Source organism: Vicia villosa, linkage group LG4 (assembly GCF_029867415.1).
Source record: "Vicia villosa cultivar HV-30 ecotype Madison, WI linkage group LG4, Vvil1.0, whole genome shotgun sequence".
Taxonomy (NCBI): domain Eukaryota; kingdom Viridiplantae; phylum Streptophyta; class Magnoliopsida; order Fabales; family Fabaceae; genus Vicia; species Vicia villosa.
The window spans coordinates 174,199,316-174,219,184 of record NC_081183.1 but is presented as its reverse complement, the minus strand read 5'-3'; the positions used below and the strand labels follow the sequence as shown (position 1 = coordinate 174,219,184).

The window sequence follows — 19,869 nt, the reverse complement described above, 5'->3', positions numbered from 1 at the left end:
TGAATTTATTTATTTTTATTTAAAAATGAATTCATATTTTGCTAAACCAAAATATCATCTATAAACAGTTGTGAAGACTAAATAACTGAAATTCATTTAAATATTTTACATTTTGCAATAATTAATTATTATATATATATATATATATATATATATATATATATATATATATATATATATATATATATATATCTAAAATTAAATGATAAACTTATAAATAATAAAGTCATGCAACATCCACCACTTACTAACTGTGATTTGAAGACATTTTTATTCCACCTTTTTTGAAATATGTTATAGTAAAGTGGTGGAAATCATATAAATTTCATCAAATAAAAGAGAGTAACATAGAAAGTGTTGATAAAAAAAAATTATTTCAATCCATGTAATATTTAATTCATCTATGTGTAGGTACATCCGAATACCCGAGTATCCATTTGAATCAGTAATATCTATTTATTCATTTTTTCAAAGTATAAATCTTTTGCCTGCAACGGTAGAAATTAATCCTTTAAACTTTGTAGGATTATAATAGATGACAAACTCTATCTAAAAGATTTAACACTACTTTATCATCTGCATGTATATGGCTGAATTCAAAGTCAAGACCTCTAATTAATCTGGAAGAAATTCCATCATCTTAGCCGAAAGAGATCCCGCCATATTTTCTAAATGCTTTTGAGTATTTTTAAAAGGTAAAATTTCAGTCACCAAACTAATAGATAAAAAGAATTAGGTTTGAATTAAATAATTATATATAATGCTCATAAATTTTAATTTGAGTTGCCAATTTAGATTGGTTTGGCATGTGTTTGATTTTGGGAAAATAATTGATTTTGAATGAATTATTTTATAAAATTGATTTTATTTAAAAATAAATATTAAATTAAATATTTTTCGTGCGCAATTAAATTAATCTCTTAAGCCGTGAATTCAAATTCAAAATCTATGATTAAGAGGAACATCTAATTCAACTGCTATTGAATTATTTAAAAATGAGTTTTAGATAAATTGATTTATATTTTGAATAGATTTTTATAAAAATTAATTAAATAATAAATTTTAATATAAAAATTATATTTAAATATAAAATTAGAATAATTCCAGAAAAAAATCAATTAAATTGTACACCTTAAAATTATACAATCAAACACCTTAAAATTATTAGGAAATCAATTCCACATCTTTGGATACATAAAAAATAAGGGAGCGGAGGAGGATAGAACTGAGCGGAACGGAGCGTAATAGAATAAAGATGTTATTCCATTGTTTGGATATGTCTTGATGGAATAGAGTAATTTTATTATTCCGCCTAAATCGGAGGATATAAAAAATGATGGAAAGCATTCCATCCGTTACCGCTCTATTTCATTCGTTTTTAATCAATTCAAACGATGGAACACAACTTTATTCTATTCCATTATGCTTCATTCCATCGTATTCCATCAATCTAAAATACCCATTAACAATTTGTTTGTTTAAGTGCTTGTTACAAAATGATTCCGGTAATTAATACTATTCTTTATTTTCGGCAATTGTTTTTGTCTCTATTGTATACTTATACATCTTTATTAATTTAGATTTATTATGATTCTTTATCCCTTTTGAGAGGGTGATTTTAGATGCCTTAGTTAGGGATGACAAGCATACCAAAATCCGCGGAGTCCCTCCACATCCAAATTTGAGTTAATGGGTGAAAATTCGAGTTGATTGAGTTTGGGTTCAAGTTCGGATGTCATCCGATATTTCGGGTGCGAGTTTGGGTAGTGTGAAACCCGCACTCGAAACCCAAAATCACATTTGTTTATATATATATATATATATATATATATGGAGAATTGTAAGAAAAATGTATTTTATGTATTTTGCTCCGGGTTTGGGTGAAAAAACACGAACCCAATAGGTGTGGACGTGAGTGTTATTTTGCCACCCAAACAATCTTTGAATTTAGGTTTGGGTTCGAGTGCCGATTTCGGATGCGAGATTGGATAGTGTGAAATCCGCACTCGATCCGACCCATTGTCATCCCTAACCTTAACTTAGCACGGCTTGTAAACAAGATTATTGGGGGAATAATAGTTTTTTTATTTCTTTTAATAAATATTAATGGAGAATCATGATCCAGGTAGAGTTACTTTGTTTGTCATTATAGGCAATGTTAATGTAGGAAAATCACTAGTTGACTTGGTCGATACCATCAATCTGATCTCCTTGTCAGTTATTAAAAAAATTGGCGATCTCGAATAAAAAAGGACAAAAATGACTTTCTAGCTAGACGACAAATATGTAAAGCAACCCTCTGATATTGCAAAAGATGTATTGGTAAGAGTGGACAAATTCTTGTTCCCAGTAAATTTCGTAGTGATGGATATTGAAGAATATCACAAAGTCCCTCTTATTGTAGGAAGACTTTTCATGAAAATGACTCGAATGATGATCGACGTCGAACATGGATAGGTGAATTCTAGAGTGCAAGATTAAGAGGTAAAATTCAATCTTTTGAAACTACGAAACACCCTTAAGATAAATGAATTTGTTTTCAAATATATGCCACAAAAGAAGCCATATAAGAAGTTAAGAAACAGTTACTGTAGCGGTAAAAATGTGACTCGAGCGTTTATCGCGCGCTCGAAGTACAACAGAGTCGCCACCGAACTTTATTTATTCCAAAAGGAAAGGGAAAATATCGATAAAACCCACAAATAAAAAGAAATGATGGATAAGGTGGTCGTCGTAACCAAAATTAGGTTCGGGAGTCGGTTAAGCAAGGGGAAGGTATTAGCACCCCTCACCTCCATCGTACTCGATGGGACCCATTTAGTTATTCTTGTGATTAATTGTTAGCTTATTATCTACTTGCGTTTATTTATTAGGTTGGAAAAAAAGAAAGGGACAAAAAAAGGTTTTTTTATTATTGTGCTCGCCAAGACATTTGTATCTTGTGCCTACGTATTCCCTAGTGCAATGGGAAAGTCAGAGCAATCGTAGTTCGGGCTAAAACGCCGAATTTGTTGGTTGATTTTAGCGAGAGGTACTCGATCGCATTCAAACAATACTATGCGCACATGGATAATAGATTGTTTGCATCACTAAAGAATGGATGACTAAATCGCAGTTAAAACAGGATTTTGGCCATCATCGCATTCGAGTGGAAAACATTCGTGCTTCACATGTGGAAGTATAATTGCATTTGAATTTTGACTAAGTGTCTCGTTTTATGAAAAAAAAGTGTTTTAGAATGTAAAAGGGTGTGAATGAATTGAAAGTTTGTTTGTTAAGAGAAATCAAACATTTAAACAAAAGCTTAACGGCCATCGCCCAAATGTTTGAAAGAGAAAATTGTATAAGTACGTACAACCTCCTCGTAGGTGATGAAGATGATTTGATGAGTTGAAAGACATTTAATTGGATCCAAGTATTTAAACAAAAGCTTAACGGCCATCGCTTAAGATACTTGAAAGAGTGTTTGTTAAATTGATTTTTATAAAGTCTTTAATGGAGTTTAAACATTCGAACAATGGCTTAACGGCCATCGCCTAAATGTTTAAAGAACAAATTGTACAAGTACGTACAAACTCTTCTTTCCATTATAGATAAAATGATTTGAATGTTAAAAAGAATGCATTTTGTAAAACAAGGTGAATTAAATCGAGTTTTATGGAGGTTTTTAATGGAGTATAAACATCCAAACAATGGCTTAACGGCCATCGCCTAAATGTTTAAAGAACAAATTGTACAAGTACGTACAAACTCTTCTTTCCATTTGAAACTCAAAATTCGATTCGAGTAAAAGATATTTTTTTAAATCATTTTGAAAATATTTAGAAAGAAATTCTATATGTAGAAAAGAATACGTATTTTATTTTTGTCTTTTAATAAATATAGTAACATAAAACAAATAATAAACATTTTTTGTGATTTTAGTATTATATAAATAAAACTTTAAAAAAGATTCATTCATTTTCTTGAATAAAGAAAACCATTTATAAAAACTAAAAAAAAGAATGATGGACCAGTGGGGTGTAAAACTTGGAATGAGGGTATAGGGGATATAAAAAAAACAGAAATAATAAATTAAAAAAAACAATGGGCTGGATCCGGTTTAAAATACCCGGTTTGTAAGATAGAAACGGGTTAAGAAACCCTAGAGGCAAATCCAGCGCCTCTCTTCTCATACTCGACTCTTCTCCTTCGTTTTCAGGGTGAGAGTTTCATCTCTCTCGTCTTCACTCACTCTGCTTTTGGTCGACATGAACAACAATGACACCATAAAATCCTTCTCGATCTCACCTCTCTCGCTCGATCTCAGACTCTGCTCTCCAATTTCTCGTTTCTCTCGTGATGCGTTCACGGTTCAAACTCAAACACAAACAAACATATCAACAGAGAATCTAATCCCAAATAAACCAATACCCCATGATTTCAATATATTCAGTGGAGATTACAAGATACAACCGGGAATTAAAATGCAGAAATAAAGAAGACAATCAAATACGAAGAACAAAATGGAAGTGGAGATAAAGAGCACAACAAAATACGATGAAGGCGAATGAAAAAAGAAGGTATGTTACTCTGATTTCTTTATGGTTTTGATTCAGTTTTCTTTTTGTCTTCTTCTTCTGATATTTAGTTTATGGCCTCTATTTTGCGATTTGCTCTGTTGTTCTGCTTCTTTGTGAGTATGGTGAGGTTGTTGGGTTGTGGTTTTAGGTGCGGTTGAGTGATTTAAGGATATAAAAGGTTTCGTTGATTGTATGAGTACGGTGATGTATGAATGTATGCGTCGGTGTTGAGGGTGAATATTGATGTGTAGTGAGGTTAACGAAGGCGGTTATGAATGTGAGTGAAATTGAAGGTGTGAAAGGTTTGTGAAGTTTGTGAAGGGAGTTCTAGTGAAGGTTTAAGTATGGTTGAAGGTTCTGTTATTGTTGTGAGGTTTGTAGAGTGACTGAAGGAGAGGTTCAAGGTGTTTGAAGTGCAGAAGGTTTTGGTGGTAATCGTCGCTGCCCCTTTACTGAATCGCCCCCCACTTTATGGTGTTACTGAGTTGTTTTTTTATAGAAGAATTGAGATGGTTTTGGGGGGAAAGTTTGGTGAGGATTTGAACTATTATAGCTACTGATTTTGATATCTTCTTGATGCAGGGATTTGTTCTACCATTTCTATGCAATGTTTGGCATGCTGTGTGCAGCAAGGGTGCAGAGTTTTTGGAGTGTAGTGTTGGTTCAGGGCAGGCTTGACAAATGATGGTACAAATATGCAGAGTGCTGTTGGTGAAGGCAGAGGCGTGGGATAGAGCAAGAAGTGAAGACAAAATATGTTATTATTTTTTGTTTTCTTTTAGTGTAAAAAAAAAATGTAAATGGACCTTATAGAAGAGAATAAATTGGGCCAAAACACACAAAGCCTTTTTGCATATTCTATTGCCAATCAAAATAATAATAATAATAATAAAATTTAAAATATAACTATTATTAAAAAAGAAAAACAAAACATAATTTGTACTATAATGTAAAAATAAATAAAAAGCTTGCTTTGGATGCAACTTTAATTAAAAGATAAAAAAAGAAATTAATGTTATTTACAAAGTGCTAATTTAGTTAATAATGAATTTAATTATTAAAAGAAATATTTATTTCAATAATAACCAACTTGACTATTAACTTAATCAACACATGATACAAAAAAAAAATCAAATATGTAAGGTGCAAAAGTCGATCACAACTTAGATGTGACGAGATTAACAAATCGACTGGGCCAATGAACTTCACGAACAATCAATTATTAATCAGAACACAGTCAACACAAACGATTCAAATGAAATTGTGAAAAATAGTAAAAAAAAGACTAGGTCAAAAATTGGGGTGCGACAGATGCCCCTATTTAAGTTTCTTCCATCGAAGATGTGAAGAGACTTAAATACAAAGTACACAATTTTTGTCCTAAGATCGCCGCGACAATGCTTATGACATGAATGCAATGGAAACTTTTTTGAATGCAATATGATATGAGACACTCTGAATTCTGTGGGGAATAAAATTTGAAACATGCAATCACATCAAAGGTAATCAGGAGTAAAACTTGAATGAAATCGTAGAGGAAAGACAAGCTACAAAGGCGGTCAGGGTAAAGCATGGTTGAACTTTAGGAGGAGAACATCTGAGATGTTCAAGATAAAACATGAACGAGGCTGTATTAAATGACAATCAAGGTAAAACATGATTGGAGAATATCAAATGCAATCAAGGTAAAACATGATTGGGGAACATCAAAGGACAATCAAGGTAAAACATGATTGGAGAACACGAAGGCCAACAAAGATAAAACGTGATTGGACTTTTGAAAAGAAAATATTCAGAGACATTCAAGATAAAACATGAACGAGCCAACATCAGAGGACAATCAAGGTAAAACGTGATTGAACGACATCGAATGGGATTCAAGATAAAACATGACTGAAGACAATCAAGATAAAACATGATTGAAGAATATCAAGATAAAACATGATTGAAGAATATCAAGATAAAACATGATTGAAGAACACCAAGATAAAACATGACTGAAGAACATCAAGATAAAACATGACTGAAGAACATCAAGATAAAATATGATCGAAGACAACCAAGATAAAACATGATTGACTCAAGTGTTAGATAGCAACCAAGATAAAACATGATCGAAGACAACCAAGATAAAACACGACTGACTCAAGTACAAGATGAAAATCAAGATAAAACATGACCGAAGACAACCAAGATAAAACATGACTGACTCGGGTATTATATATGAATCAAGATAAAACATGATTAAAGAATATCAAGATAAAACATGACTGAAGAGCATCAAGATAAAACATGACTGAAGACAACCAAGATAAAACATGACTGACTCAAATATTAGAGGGGAATCAAGATAAAACATGATTAAAGACAACCAAGATAAAACATGACTGACTCAAGTATTAGATGGGAATCAAGATAAAACATGATCAAACCAGCGAAGGCAATCAAGATAAAACATGACAGAAGATCATCAAGATAAAACATGATTGAAGAACATCAGATAAAACATGAATGAAGCAACAAAGACAATCGAGGTAAAACATGATTGGACTTTGAAAAGGAAATATCAGAGACATTCAAGATAAAACATGATTGAAACAACACCAAAGACAATCAAGATAAAACAGGATTGGACTTCGAGAAGAAAACATCGAAGACATTCAAGGTAAAACATGAATGAGACAGAAAATTTGATAAATGCCAAATAAGTTGGACTTAGACCATAGGGTAATATGTTATAAACAACAATAATTGAGACATTTTGCATGAATATGCATGGTATATGAATTTTTCTATGCATGATACATGAATGATCAATGCAATGCAATTGGTTATGACAATTGAGATAGACTCTTTTATGAGGGAAGAATGGAACTCTGATTCCTCAACACAAGAGCATTTCCAACTTTGTTATGTCACACTAATGATCCTCTTTGAGAAGGACTGATAAACTGCTTTGGGGATTGCTGAAGAAAACTGCCCCGGACTGGATGATTGTTATCTGATCGTTGCTTCAGTTCTTTGAAATGAATGTTGGTAATACTTGCCCCTAATATAACTTTTGAAAAACAAGATCTTTGAAGTAAGGTGCCCCTGATAGGATCACTGGTCAAGTTTCTCGTCTGTTTGAACTTCCTTGAAAGATGAGTACTTACTTGCAAATAAAATGTTCATTCAAAAAATGGTAATTTTAATACAACACTCAAAACATATTTTGAAATTCAAAGTCATTTTATTGAAAAGGTGGTATTGATGTAAAGAAAATGAATCAAAAGTCCAAACACAGTTGTCTGGACATTCAAAGTGATGGATAAACCAAAAGGTATGGTAAAACAAACAATTTGCAAAAATCTTTAGGAGTCAGGTTAACGCAACCTTGTTGTAGTATGCTTTCAAAATAAACCTTGCTTCAATTAGGTCTTTTGAAGGTTGTAACGTGGCTTGGTTCATGGTTTTAGAAACAAAGGATATAGGCTCAAAATTTATTTGTACCCACCCCATTCTTCGCGATGAACTTCAATCCTACGCTCAGTTAATTCAAATTACACATTCAGGTTCCAAAAGGCTTTTGGATTGCACCTATTTAAGCGATGATGACTCGTAAGTAAAGGGAATCTTTGTGATGGCAGTCACTTCTTCCTTTTGATAGTCACAACATTTTATGGTTGTTCAAGGAACTTATTGACTTCTCTTTTTTGCTTTATATCCCTAACTTTGGCCTGAACTGTTTCTTTTTGAGATTACAGTCAGCGGGATGCCCCAATTTTGCCTAAGTCTCCTTCATAGGTTTTGACTTAGCGGGCTTTTTCTTTGAATTTTTTTGTATTGGAAAGATAGTGACTGCCTTGAGAATGATTAATGATAACCATCTTGGTCACTTTTGATTGAAACCCTTATTGAAAGGCGTACTTAATGATTATCTTGAAATTGAATGCACAAACAAATTAACTGAGAACTACCCTGCCCCAGGTTAAAATTGCGGGTTTTTTCGTTTAAAAGAAACTCCAACTTCGAAGGCTCAGAGGGGTTGACAAGGGATTAACTTCCTTATTTCTCCAGTGTTTGGGAATTGAAACAATGCCTGTACATCATCAGCAAAGTTTTATTTGAAAGCATATAATTCAACAACCTTGGTATTTCGCTGTCATCATTCTCCCTTCAATCTTTGCATAAAACACAAGTTTGATAAAGAAAGTGAAAAAGAGATTTTTTTTTTAAGATAAAGCATAAAGATAAACACAATGGGTTGAATCAAAATACGCAATGCTCATTTCATTAAAATTAAACACTCAGGAACAAACAAAGTTTAAATGCAGTACATGAAACAAAACAAGGAAATTGCAAACATAAAGAAACAAGGCCTAATGACTAATCAGTGACGAGGAGGAGCTATCCTGTCTGAAACACTTGGCTTTAGGAAACAACTTGTCATTCTCAACTTCAGCCACTCTTGTCATGCTCGGGTAAAGGATTGTTGACAACATTGGGATAAGTCTCTTCAAAAGAGAGAATCTTTGCATTGATCAACCCTTTCACTATAGTCTTTAGCGCATAGCAACCTTCTAAGTCATGGCCTACAACACCTTGATGAAATTCACAGCGAAGGTCGAATCGGAATCCTTTTGGAGGAGGGTCTCGAAGAGGAGGTGGAGCCCTAGTTGTAATCAAGCCTCTCTGGACCAACACGAGATACAATTCAGTGTATGATATCGGAATAGGATCAAAGCGAGTCCTATCGCGATTTGGATTTTGGTTAGCAGCTTGAGGTTGAGGAGCTTCAACATTCAACATTGAAATTGGACCAGAGTTGTGAGGCCTCTTTTGTTGTTTCCTCAATGTTTTGTTCAGATTCTTGCCTTGCCCCTGATTTCCTTGGCTTTGTTGAGGAGTAGACAGAGAATGTTGACCAGAAAGTTTTGAGAAGGAAGGTTTAGGAAGATCCTTGGGAGATGGGCCATAGGCTTCCACTTGAGCAATCACTGGATGATACTGCCTTTGGGCTATAGGAGCGTGCACTTCTGGTGCAATGATCGGTGGAGAGATTTTTCCTCCTTTCAGCAAGGCTTCCAGAATTCCCATGATATGATTCATCTGGCTCTTCAACTGACTGACTTCCATTCTCAACAACTCTTGATCTTGTTGAAGTTCTTCCATAGTCTTTGGATACATGCTTCTAGTTCAATGTGTCGAGGAATCAACTTGACGATGAACAGAAAACTCTGGAGATGAAGATGGACAATATGAGTCGACCACTTGAATGTATGAATATGGATGCATGAATTATTTTTTTATGCAAAGATGTATGCCATGTCATGTCATGTATGGTTTAAATGTAGTGGATTTCAAATCATACAGAAACATTCTGATTTCTCAGCACAAAGTGGCACACAATAGGATAGTTCTAAGGTTCTTTCCAACGAGGTTCTAGACACGGTTCTCAGAGTTACGAGCTCCTTTTGAAAACTTGATCATCTAGCAAATAACTTCCCACACAACCATGTTTTCAAATGAAGCCTATTCTGAGTGTGGTTTTCGCACTTACCCACGGTAATAGTTACGTTACGCAAGTTGGGCGCGAAACCACCATTTCCTAAAAAGTCATGGTTTAAGGGTTTTTCTAAAGGTCCCTAGAGTTAACGATCCAAATTGAAAACATCATCGCTCAAGTAAATAACTTACTTAACCAAAGACATCTTCTCAAAGGACCTACTCTAGGCGGGGTATTAGTACCTCCCACTTGACACTACGTCAAGCAAGTTTAATACTAAACCACCATCTTATCTTATATGTTTCTTGAGCTCGGGTGTAGAGCTTTGTCCATAAAGTGCCAATAATCAAAATATTCCAACCATACAATAAGAAATCAAACAATAAAAGAAATAAATAAGCAAATAAATAAAGCTAACAATAATACAAGAAAAAACTAAACTAGGGTTGACTCTCTTAGGTAGTCCCCAGCAGAGTCGCCACTTTCTGTAGCGGTAAAAATGTGACTCGAGCGTTTATCGCGCGCTCGAAGTACAACAGAGTCGCCACCGAACTTTATTTATTCCAAAAGGAAAGGGAAAATATCGATAAAACCCACAAATAAAAAGAAATGATGGATAAGGTGGTCGTCGTAACCAAAATTAGGTTCGGGAGTCGGTTAAGCAAGGGGAAGGTATTAGCACCCCTCACCTCCATCGTACTCGATGGGACCCATTTAGTTATTCTTGTGATTAATTGTTAGCTTATTATCTACTTGCGTTTATTTATTAGGTTGGAAAAAAAGAAAGGGACAAAAAAAGGTTTTTTTATTATTGTGCTCGCCAAGACATTTGTATCTTGTGCCTACGTATTCCCTAGTGCAATGGGAAAGTCAGAGCAATCGTAGTTCGGGCTAAAACGCCGAATTTGTTGGTTGATTTTAGCGAGAGGTACTCGATCGCATTCAAACAATACTATGCGCACATGGATAATAGATTGTTTGCATCACTAAAGAATGGATGACTAAATCGCAGTTAAAACAGGATTTTGGCCATCATCGCATTCGAGTGGAAAACATTCGTGCTTCACATGTGGAAGTATAATTGCATTTGAATTTTGACTAAGTGTCTCGTTTTATGAAAAAAAAGTGTTTTAGAATGTAAAAGGGTGTGAATGAATTGAAAGTTTGTTTGTTAAGAGAAATCAAACATTTAAACAAAAGCTTAACGGCCATCGCCCAAATGTTTGAAAGAGAAAATTGTATAAGTACGTACAATCTCCTCGTAGGTGATGAAGATGATTTGATGAGTTGAAAGACATTTAATTGGATCCAAGTATTTAAACAAAAGCTTAACGGCCATCGCTTAAGATACTTGAAAGAGTGTTTGTTAAATTGATTTTTATAAAGTCTTTAATGGAGTTTAAACATTCGAACAATGGCTTAACGGCCATCGCCTAAATGTTTAAAGAACAAATTGTACAAGTACGTACAAACTCTTCTTTCCATTATAGATAAAATGATTTGAATGTTAAAAAGAATGCATTTTGTAAAACAAGGTGAATTAAATCGAGTTTTATGGAGGTTTTTAATGGAGTATAAACATCCAAACAATGGCTTAACGGCCATCGCCTAAATGTTTAAAGAACAAATTGTACAAGTACGTACAAACTCTTCTTTCCATTTGAAACTCAAAATTCGATTCGAGTAAAAGATATTTTTTTAAATCATTTTGAAAATATTTAGAAAGAAATTCTATATGTACAAAAGAATACGTATTTTATTTTTGTCTTTTAATAAATATAGTAACATAAAACAAATAATAAACATTTTTTGTGATTTTAGTATTATATAAATAAAACTTTAAAAAAGATTCATTCATTTTCTTGAATAAAGAAAACCATTTATAAAAACTAAAAAAAAGAATGATGGACCAGTGGGGTGTAAAACTTGGAATGAGGGTATAGGGGATATAAAAAAAACAGAAATAATAAATTAAAAAAAACAATGGGCTGGATCCGGTTAAAAATACCCGGTTTGTAAGATAGAAACGGGTTAAGAAACCCTAGAGGAAAATCCAGCGCCTCTCTTCTCATACTCGACTCTTCTCCTTCGTTTTCAGGGTGAGAGTTTCATCTCTCTCGTCTTCACTCACTCTGCTTTTGGTCGACATGAACAACAATGACACCATAAAATCCTTCTCGATCTCACCTCTCTCGCTCGATCTCAGACTCTGCTCTCCAATTTCTCGTTTCTCTCGTGATGCGTTCACGGTTCAAACTCAAACACAAACAAACATATCAACAGAGAATCTAATCCCAAATAAACCAATACCCCATGATTTCAATATATTCAGTGGAGATTACAAGATACAACCGAGAATTAAAATGCAGAAATAAAGAAGACAATCAAATACGAAGAACAAAATGGAAGTGGAGATAAAGAGCACAACAAAATACGATGAAGGCGAATGAAAAAAGAAGGTATGTTACTCTGATTTCTTTATGGTTTTGATTCAGTTTTCTTTTTGTCTTCTTCTTCTGATATTTAGTTTATGGCCTCTATTTTGCGATTTGCTCTGTTGTTCTGCTTCTTTGTGAGTATGGTGAGGTTGTTGGGTTGTGGTTTTAGGTGCGGTTGAGTGATTTAAGGATATAAAAGGTTTCGTTGATTGTATGAGTACGGTGATGTATGAATGTATGCGTCGGTGTTGAGGGTGAATATTGATGTGTAGTGAGGTTAACGAAGGCGGTTATGAATGTGAGTGAAATTGAAGGTGTGAAAGGTTTGTGAAGTTTGTGAAGGGAGTTCTAGTGAAGGTTTAAGTATGGTTGAAGGTTCTGTTATTGTTGTGAGGTTTGTAGAGTGACTGAAGGAGAGGTTCAAGGTGTTTGAAGTGCAGAAGGTTTTGGTGGTAATCGTCGCTGCCCCTTTACTGAATCGCCCCCCACTTTATGGTGTTACTGAGTTGTTTTTTTATAGAAGAATTGAGATGGTTTTGGGGGGAAAGTTTGTTCTACCATTTCTATGCAATGTTTGGCATGCTGTGTGCAGCAAGGGTGCAGAGTTTTTGGAGTGTAGTGTTGGTTCAGGGCAGGCTTGACAAATGATGGTACAAATATGCAGAGTGCTGTTGGTGAAGGCAGAGGCGTGGGATAGAGCAAGAAGTGAAGACAAAATATGTTATTATTTTTTGTTTTCTTTTAGTGTAAAAAAAAAAATGTAAATGGACCTTATAGAAGAGAATAAATTGGGCCAAAACACACAAAGCCTTTTTGCATATTCTATTGCCAATCAAAATAATAATAATAATAATAATAATAAAATTTAAAATATAACTATTATTAAAAAAGAAAAACAAAACATAATTTGTACTATAATGTAAAAATAAATAAAAAGCTTGCTTTGGATGCAACTTTAATTAAAAGATAAAAAAAGAAATTAATGTTATTTACAAAGTGCTAATTTAGTTAATAATGAATTTAATTATTAAAAGAAATATTTATTTCAATAATAACCAACTTGACTATTAACTTAATCAACACATGATACAAAAAAAAAATCAAATATGTAAGGTGCAAAAGTCGATCACAACTTAGATGTGACGAGATTAACAAATCGACTGGGCCAATGAACTTCACGAACAATCAATTATTAATCAGAACACAGTCAACACAAACGATTCAAATGAAATTGTGAAAAATAGTAAAAAAAAGACTAGGTCAAAAATTGGGGTGCGACAGTTACATAATCGCTCTCCTTTAGAACAAGCTTTATTAGATACTTACAAAGTATTTGATACAAAAGAGAAGCACGAGTTTTAAGAAAGATTGAAAGAGCTGGATGTCGCAAAGGAAATCCCTCTAGAGAAATCCCAAGTGAAAATATTGAAGGAAAAATCCATTCCATACCATACAACATTTAAAATATGTCTTTTTAGAAGACGAAAGTAATAAACTAATAATTATAAGCAACTTTATTTCACTACAACAAGAAAGAAAACTGGTTCTAATACCGGAGAAAAATAATGAAGTAGTAAATTGAAAATCATCTGATTTAAAAGGAATTAGTCTGTCATTCTGAATGCATAAAATATATGAAGGGAATGAGAAATTTCTAAATCTTATTTTTTGACTCATTTAAATTTTTTTAAATTTAACTTAAAAAAATACTTCATAAATTTACATAATCTTAACACTTCAACATATATTTTTTTATCCAAATAATAAATTTCAATCAAATTATTTAAAATTTCTTCAAAAATTATTATTTTTAATTAAAATGTTTCATTCTAACTCAATCTTATAAAATAAATATGCATTATAAGATAATTCATGGAGAAAAAAAAGATCAATTCATATTTCCAATATTAAACTTTTCTCGTAGGAAAGAAATACAGGCTAGTTTGACGTTTACCTAAGAAAATTAAACTCCCACAATCTTATTTTTTGCCTTAGGAAAAAAGGAATCTTCTTTGCATATAGGCGTCACCTTCATTCCACAAGTTATCTTGGCTCAAAACTAGTTTCGGAAACATATGAATTATTGAGGTTTCAAAAATGAACAATTTTGCTTGTTTTAGTGTTCGTTACAAAATGATTCATTTAATTATTACTACTATTTTTAATTTAGGTATTTCTTTTTCTATTGTATACTAGTACTATGCAGTACATTTTGGTTAATTTAGATTTATTATACTACTTTTCGATAGTCTAGTTGTAAACAAACATTTCTTAGAAGAAAAAAAAGCTTGTAAGATAATGAGGGGCAAAATACCTAATTTTTTTTTTATGAATATTGATTTTCTTTTATGATTATTTCTTTTTTAAGTTAAAGGATTTTCTTTTTTAGAAGATAATGTTAGAAGATTGTTAATCATTATTTTCAATTAAAGTCTTGTTTTTTTTTTAAAAAAAATTATTAAAATATAATAAAATCAAAAGAAAAGTATTACATTCCATAACATCTACTAAAAAAATTGTCTAATGTGATTTGGACAAATATCCACACTAATAAGGAATTCACTAGAATCACATTTAGGATTAGCCAAAACACTTATGCATAAATTGACATAAGAATAACACATTTTTACTTTACAATCTAATTGAATAAACATCAAATCCAAAATTTAATCCGAACCTATTGAAGAGTAATTCAATATTCAGAAGATGAGCATTAAAAGTTTTGATATGGGCTGATCTTCTGATGGTTACTCAGAAGATAGTGTTGACCAAAAGATGATACCCTCTGGGTCCTGATAGCATAGCTGTTTAGTAGTAAGGGTACTTTAGTATTTTGTAGTACTGTACTGTTTGTACCCTAAACTTGTTCACTAAGTTTAGTCTGTTAGGGCTTAGGTGGCAATTTTTTCTTTTGTATAAATAGCCTTGTAGTAGCTATCATTTATTATCAACGCAAGTAGAATACACAACTTTATTCTCTCATTAATCTTTGCGCCGTTATTCTCTTTGTCATCATCTTTATTCGTTGTGCACCAACAATTGGTATCTAGAGCTCCGGTTCCAAACACAAGGAAACACGAGTGAACGTGAGTTTGTGTGACTGTATGATTGATTTTGTTTCTAGGAAACAAAGTTGTGTTGAATCACATTTTCTCTTGGCTGTTTGTGGGTTGGGAAACACTGTGTGAGTGTGAGTGAAATCTTTGTCTGCACAAGTTTAAAGATGAGTGGAAGCAACTTGAATACCAAACTTCCAGTTCTTGATGGTAAAAACTGGAATAGATGGATGATTCAAATGCGTGTATTATTTGGTGCTCAAGATGTTCTAGATCTTGTCACTGGAGGATATGTTCCGGTTGCAGCGGATGCAACGAAAGAACAAAGAGAAGCGCAGAGAGAGACGAAGAAGAGAGATCAAAAGGCGTTGTTCTTCATCCATCAATGTGTGGATGTGAATGTGTTTGAGAAGATTGCTGATTTTATGACGTCAAAGGAGGCGTGGGATATACTGGTCAGGTGTTACGGTGGTGACATATCAGTAAAGAAGGTGAAGCTTCAATCCCTGAGAAAGCAATATGAGAATCTCAACATGAAGAACAATGAGAAAATCTCTGAGTATATCTCTAGAGTGATTTTGATCACTAATGAGATGAAGGCTTGTGGAGAAACTCTTTCTGAACAAGTAATCATAGAGAAGATATTGAGGTCACTTACTCCTCAATTTGATTATATTATTGTATCTATTGAACATTCTAAAGACCTAGAAACCATGAGAATAGAAGAGTTGCAAAGCAGTTTAGAAGCACAAGAGTTGCGTCTGACTGAGAGAACTTATGAGAGAGAAGTTGAGCAAGCTCTGAAGGCTTCTTTTGTCAAGAAGGACCAGAAGCATAGACGTGGTGATAGATTCCAAAAGGAAGCCTCAACTTCTGATGAGATGAGATATCAGAAGGGAAAGGATAAGAAGAAAGTTCAATGTTACTGTTGCAAACAGTTTGCCCATTTTGCTAGAGACTGTTTGGCAAACAAAGGAAGGAGATCAGAAGAAGCAAATATAGCCAGAGGAGCTTCAGATGATGAACCTGTGCTATTGATGGCTTCAGAGTCTGACGGAAGATGTTCGTCAGAGTGGTGGTATATGGACACTGGGTGTTCAAATCACTTGACTGGAAACAAACAATGGCTGATAGATTTTGACTCTGAAAGGAGGACAAAAATCAGATTTGCTGATGATAAGTATCTTTAATGAGAAGGTATGGGAAATGTCAAAGTCAGAGTGAAGAATGGGATGAATGTTCTGATCAAAGATGTTTGGTATGTTCCTGGAATCAAAAGCAATCTGATGAGTGTGGGTCAGCTCATTGAAAAAGGTTTCTCAGTTGTTATGAAGAACAGCCTCTTGAAGCTGTATGATTCCAATCAGAAGTTGATCATGCAATCTGAACAGGGAAGCAACAGAACATTTAAGGTGAATGTAGAAACAGCTGAAACAGAGTGTCTGAGTGCTGAAGGCTCAGAAGGTGATAGTAAGATGTGGCACAAGAGGTTGGGGCATTTGAACTATAGAAGCCTGGGGCATCTAAGTTCTAAGAAGCTTGTACATGGAATTCCTAAGATTGTAAAGCCTGAGAAGTCATGTGAGGTATGCATGAAAGGCAAACAACCCAGATTGCCATTTGTATCAGAAGTTGCTCCAAGAGCAAAGCATGCTCTGGGAGTAGTGCACTCTGATGTGTGTGGACCATTTCCAGAACCTTCACTTGGAGGAAATAGGTATTTTGTGTCTTTTGTGGATGAGTTCACAAGAATGACGTGGGTAACACTTATCAAGTTTAAAACTGAGGTGTTCACAGAATTCCAGAAGTTCAAGGTGAAGGCTGAGAAGCAGAGTGGTTAGAAGATAAAGATTCTCAGAACGGATGGTGGAGGTGAGTATAACTTTACAGAATTCCAGAAGTTCTGTGATGATAATGGAATTGAGCATGAGGTTACTACTCCTTATACTCCTCAACATAATGGTCTTGCTGAACGTAGAAGTTGTACTTTGCTTGATATGACGAGAAGTATGCTAAAAGAGAAGAAGCTTCCTCATAATCTATGGGGATAAGCTGTTGCTACTATAGCATATGTGCTCAACAGGTGTCCAACGAAGAGGCTGAAGGAAATTGTTCCTTTAGAAAAGTGGACTAAAGAGAAGCAAGTGTTAGTCATCTGAAGGTTTTTGGTTTTGTGTGTTACAAACACGTTCCAGAAGCTAGAAGGAAGAAGCTGGATGATAGGAGTAGAGTGATGTTATTGGTGGGGTACCACAGTACAGGTGCATACAAGCTCTATTATCCAGAGACTAACAAAGTTAAAGTCAGCAGAGACGTCATTGTAAAAGAATCAAAAGTTTGGTATTGGAAAGAGTCTCAACCAACTTCTGGTGTAGAGATAACTTTTGAAGAAGAGTTAGAGTCAGAAGATGAAGAATCTTCTGAAGATGAGTCAGATGGTGAATCTGATTCTGATCCTGATTCTGATGATGATCCAGAGTCTGGTGGTAGTCATGATTCTGGAAGGGAAAACTCTGAAGACATAGAGTCTGGAGGACAAGCTTCTAGAGATGATCATGAAGGTGGTGACTCTGGAGTAGCTGACTCTGAAGTAGCTCAGCGACCATAAAGAGTCAGAACTATACCAAGAAGGTTTGCAGATTTTGACATGTTGCAAGACACAGAAGTTGACTCAGAAGGAGAGGTTATTCAATATGCCATGTTAGTAGATTCTGAACCAGTGGGTATTGAAGATGCGCTCAAGAAGAAAGTCTGGCTGAATGCCATGAAAGAAGAACTTGAGGCTATAGAAAGAAACAAGACTTGGAAGCTGACAGAACTTCCAAAGAAGAAGAAAGTCATCAGCGGTAGATGGGTTTTCAAGGTAAAGATGAAGCCAGATGGATCAGTTGGTAAACACAAAGCGAGGCTAGTGGCAAGAGGTTTTCTTCAGAAACCTGGGCTAGATTACTTTGAGGTGTTTGCTCCTGTAGCTAGACATTAAACATTCATACTGGTGATTGCGTTAGCTGCAAACAGAGGTTGGTCCTTGATGCATCTGGATGTAAAGTATGCATTTCTGAACGGTCCATTACAAGAGGAGGTATACGTGTCACAACCCCCTGGCTTTGTGAAAAAGAATAAGGAAATGATGGTGTACAAATTACACAAAGCTCAGTATGGATTGAAGCAAGCACCCAGAGCTTGGAAATTGAAGATTGATTCATTTTTCAAGAAGCAAGGGTTTCAGAAGTGTGAGATGGAATATGGAGTCTCTGTACAACATTCTGGAAGCAATATGATTCTGTTGTGTCTTTATGTTGATGACATATTGCTTACAGGAAGTTGTCCAGAAGATCTGATGAAGTTCACGAAGGTGCTGATGAATGATTTTGAGATTACAGACCTTGGGAAAATGTCATATTTTCTAGGGATGGAGATTCTGTACTCAGAAGATGGTATCATTCTGCATCAGCTGAAGTATGAGTTAGAACTTCTGAAGAAATTCAAGCTGGAGAATTGCAAAGCTGCCATTACACCGTCAGAAACGAATCAGAAGTTGGACTCTGACTCTGAAGGTGAAGATGTTGATGCTACGATCTTCAAACAGCTGGTGGGTTCTCTGAGGTATTTGTGTAATACCATACCTGATATATGCTTTACAGTTGGATTGGTTAGTAGGTTCATGAGTAAACCTAAGTGGTCCCATTACCAAGCTATTGTCAGAGTCTTGAGATATGTCAAGGGAACTCTGAAATATGGCATATTGTTTCCTTCTAGGAGAAAGGAAGAATCAGAGTTATTGAGTTATTCTGACTTTGATTGGTGTGGAGACAGAGTTGATAGAAGGAGTACCTCTGGGTATTTGTTTATGTTTCTGGGAGGTCCTATTTCTTGGAGTTCCAAGAAGCAAGCTGTTGTTGCTTTATCAACCTGTGAAGGTGAGTACATTGCAGGCGTTGTAGATGCATGTCAAGCTGTGTGGCTTCTGAACTTATTAGAAGATCTGAAGATTAAAGTGAAGAAGCCTCTGAAGTTGATGATTGATAACAAGTCTGCAATCAATCTTGCCAAGAATCCGGTGTTACACGGAAGAAGCAAGCGTATTGAGACTAAGTATCATTTCTTGAGAAGCCAAGTCCAGAATGGAACATTAGAAGTTGTGCACTGTAGCACCCAGAAGTAGATGGCAGATGTTCTGACGAAGGCGATCAAGACGGATCAATTTCTGCTTTTAAGGGATGGAATTGGCGTTGTCAGCTTTGATTGAAGAATATGAATTAAGGGATGGTATTGAAGAGTAATTCAATATTCAGAAGATGAGCATCAGAAGTTCTGATGTGGGC

The 19,869-nt window shown here is 34.5% G+C and overlaps 1 long non-coding RNA gene across 1 annotated transcript; it reads left to right on the top strand.

The window, feature by feature from the left end:
* The first annotated feature begins 4,164 nt into the window (after positions 1-4,164).
* On the top strand, positions 4,165-5,416 carry LOC131600344 (uncharacterized). The gene is made up of 2 exons (XR_009283104.1): positions 4,165-4,562; positions 5,145-5,416. It is a non-coding gene; the product is annotated as an uncharacterized LOC131600344 (long non-coding RNA).
* The last annotated feature ends 14,453 nt before the right edge of the window (positions 5,417-19,869 follow it).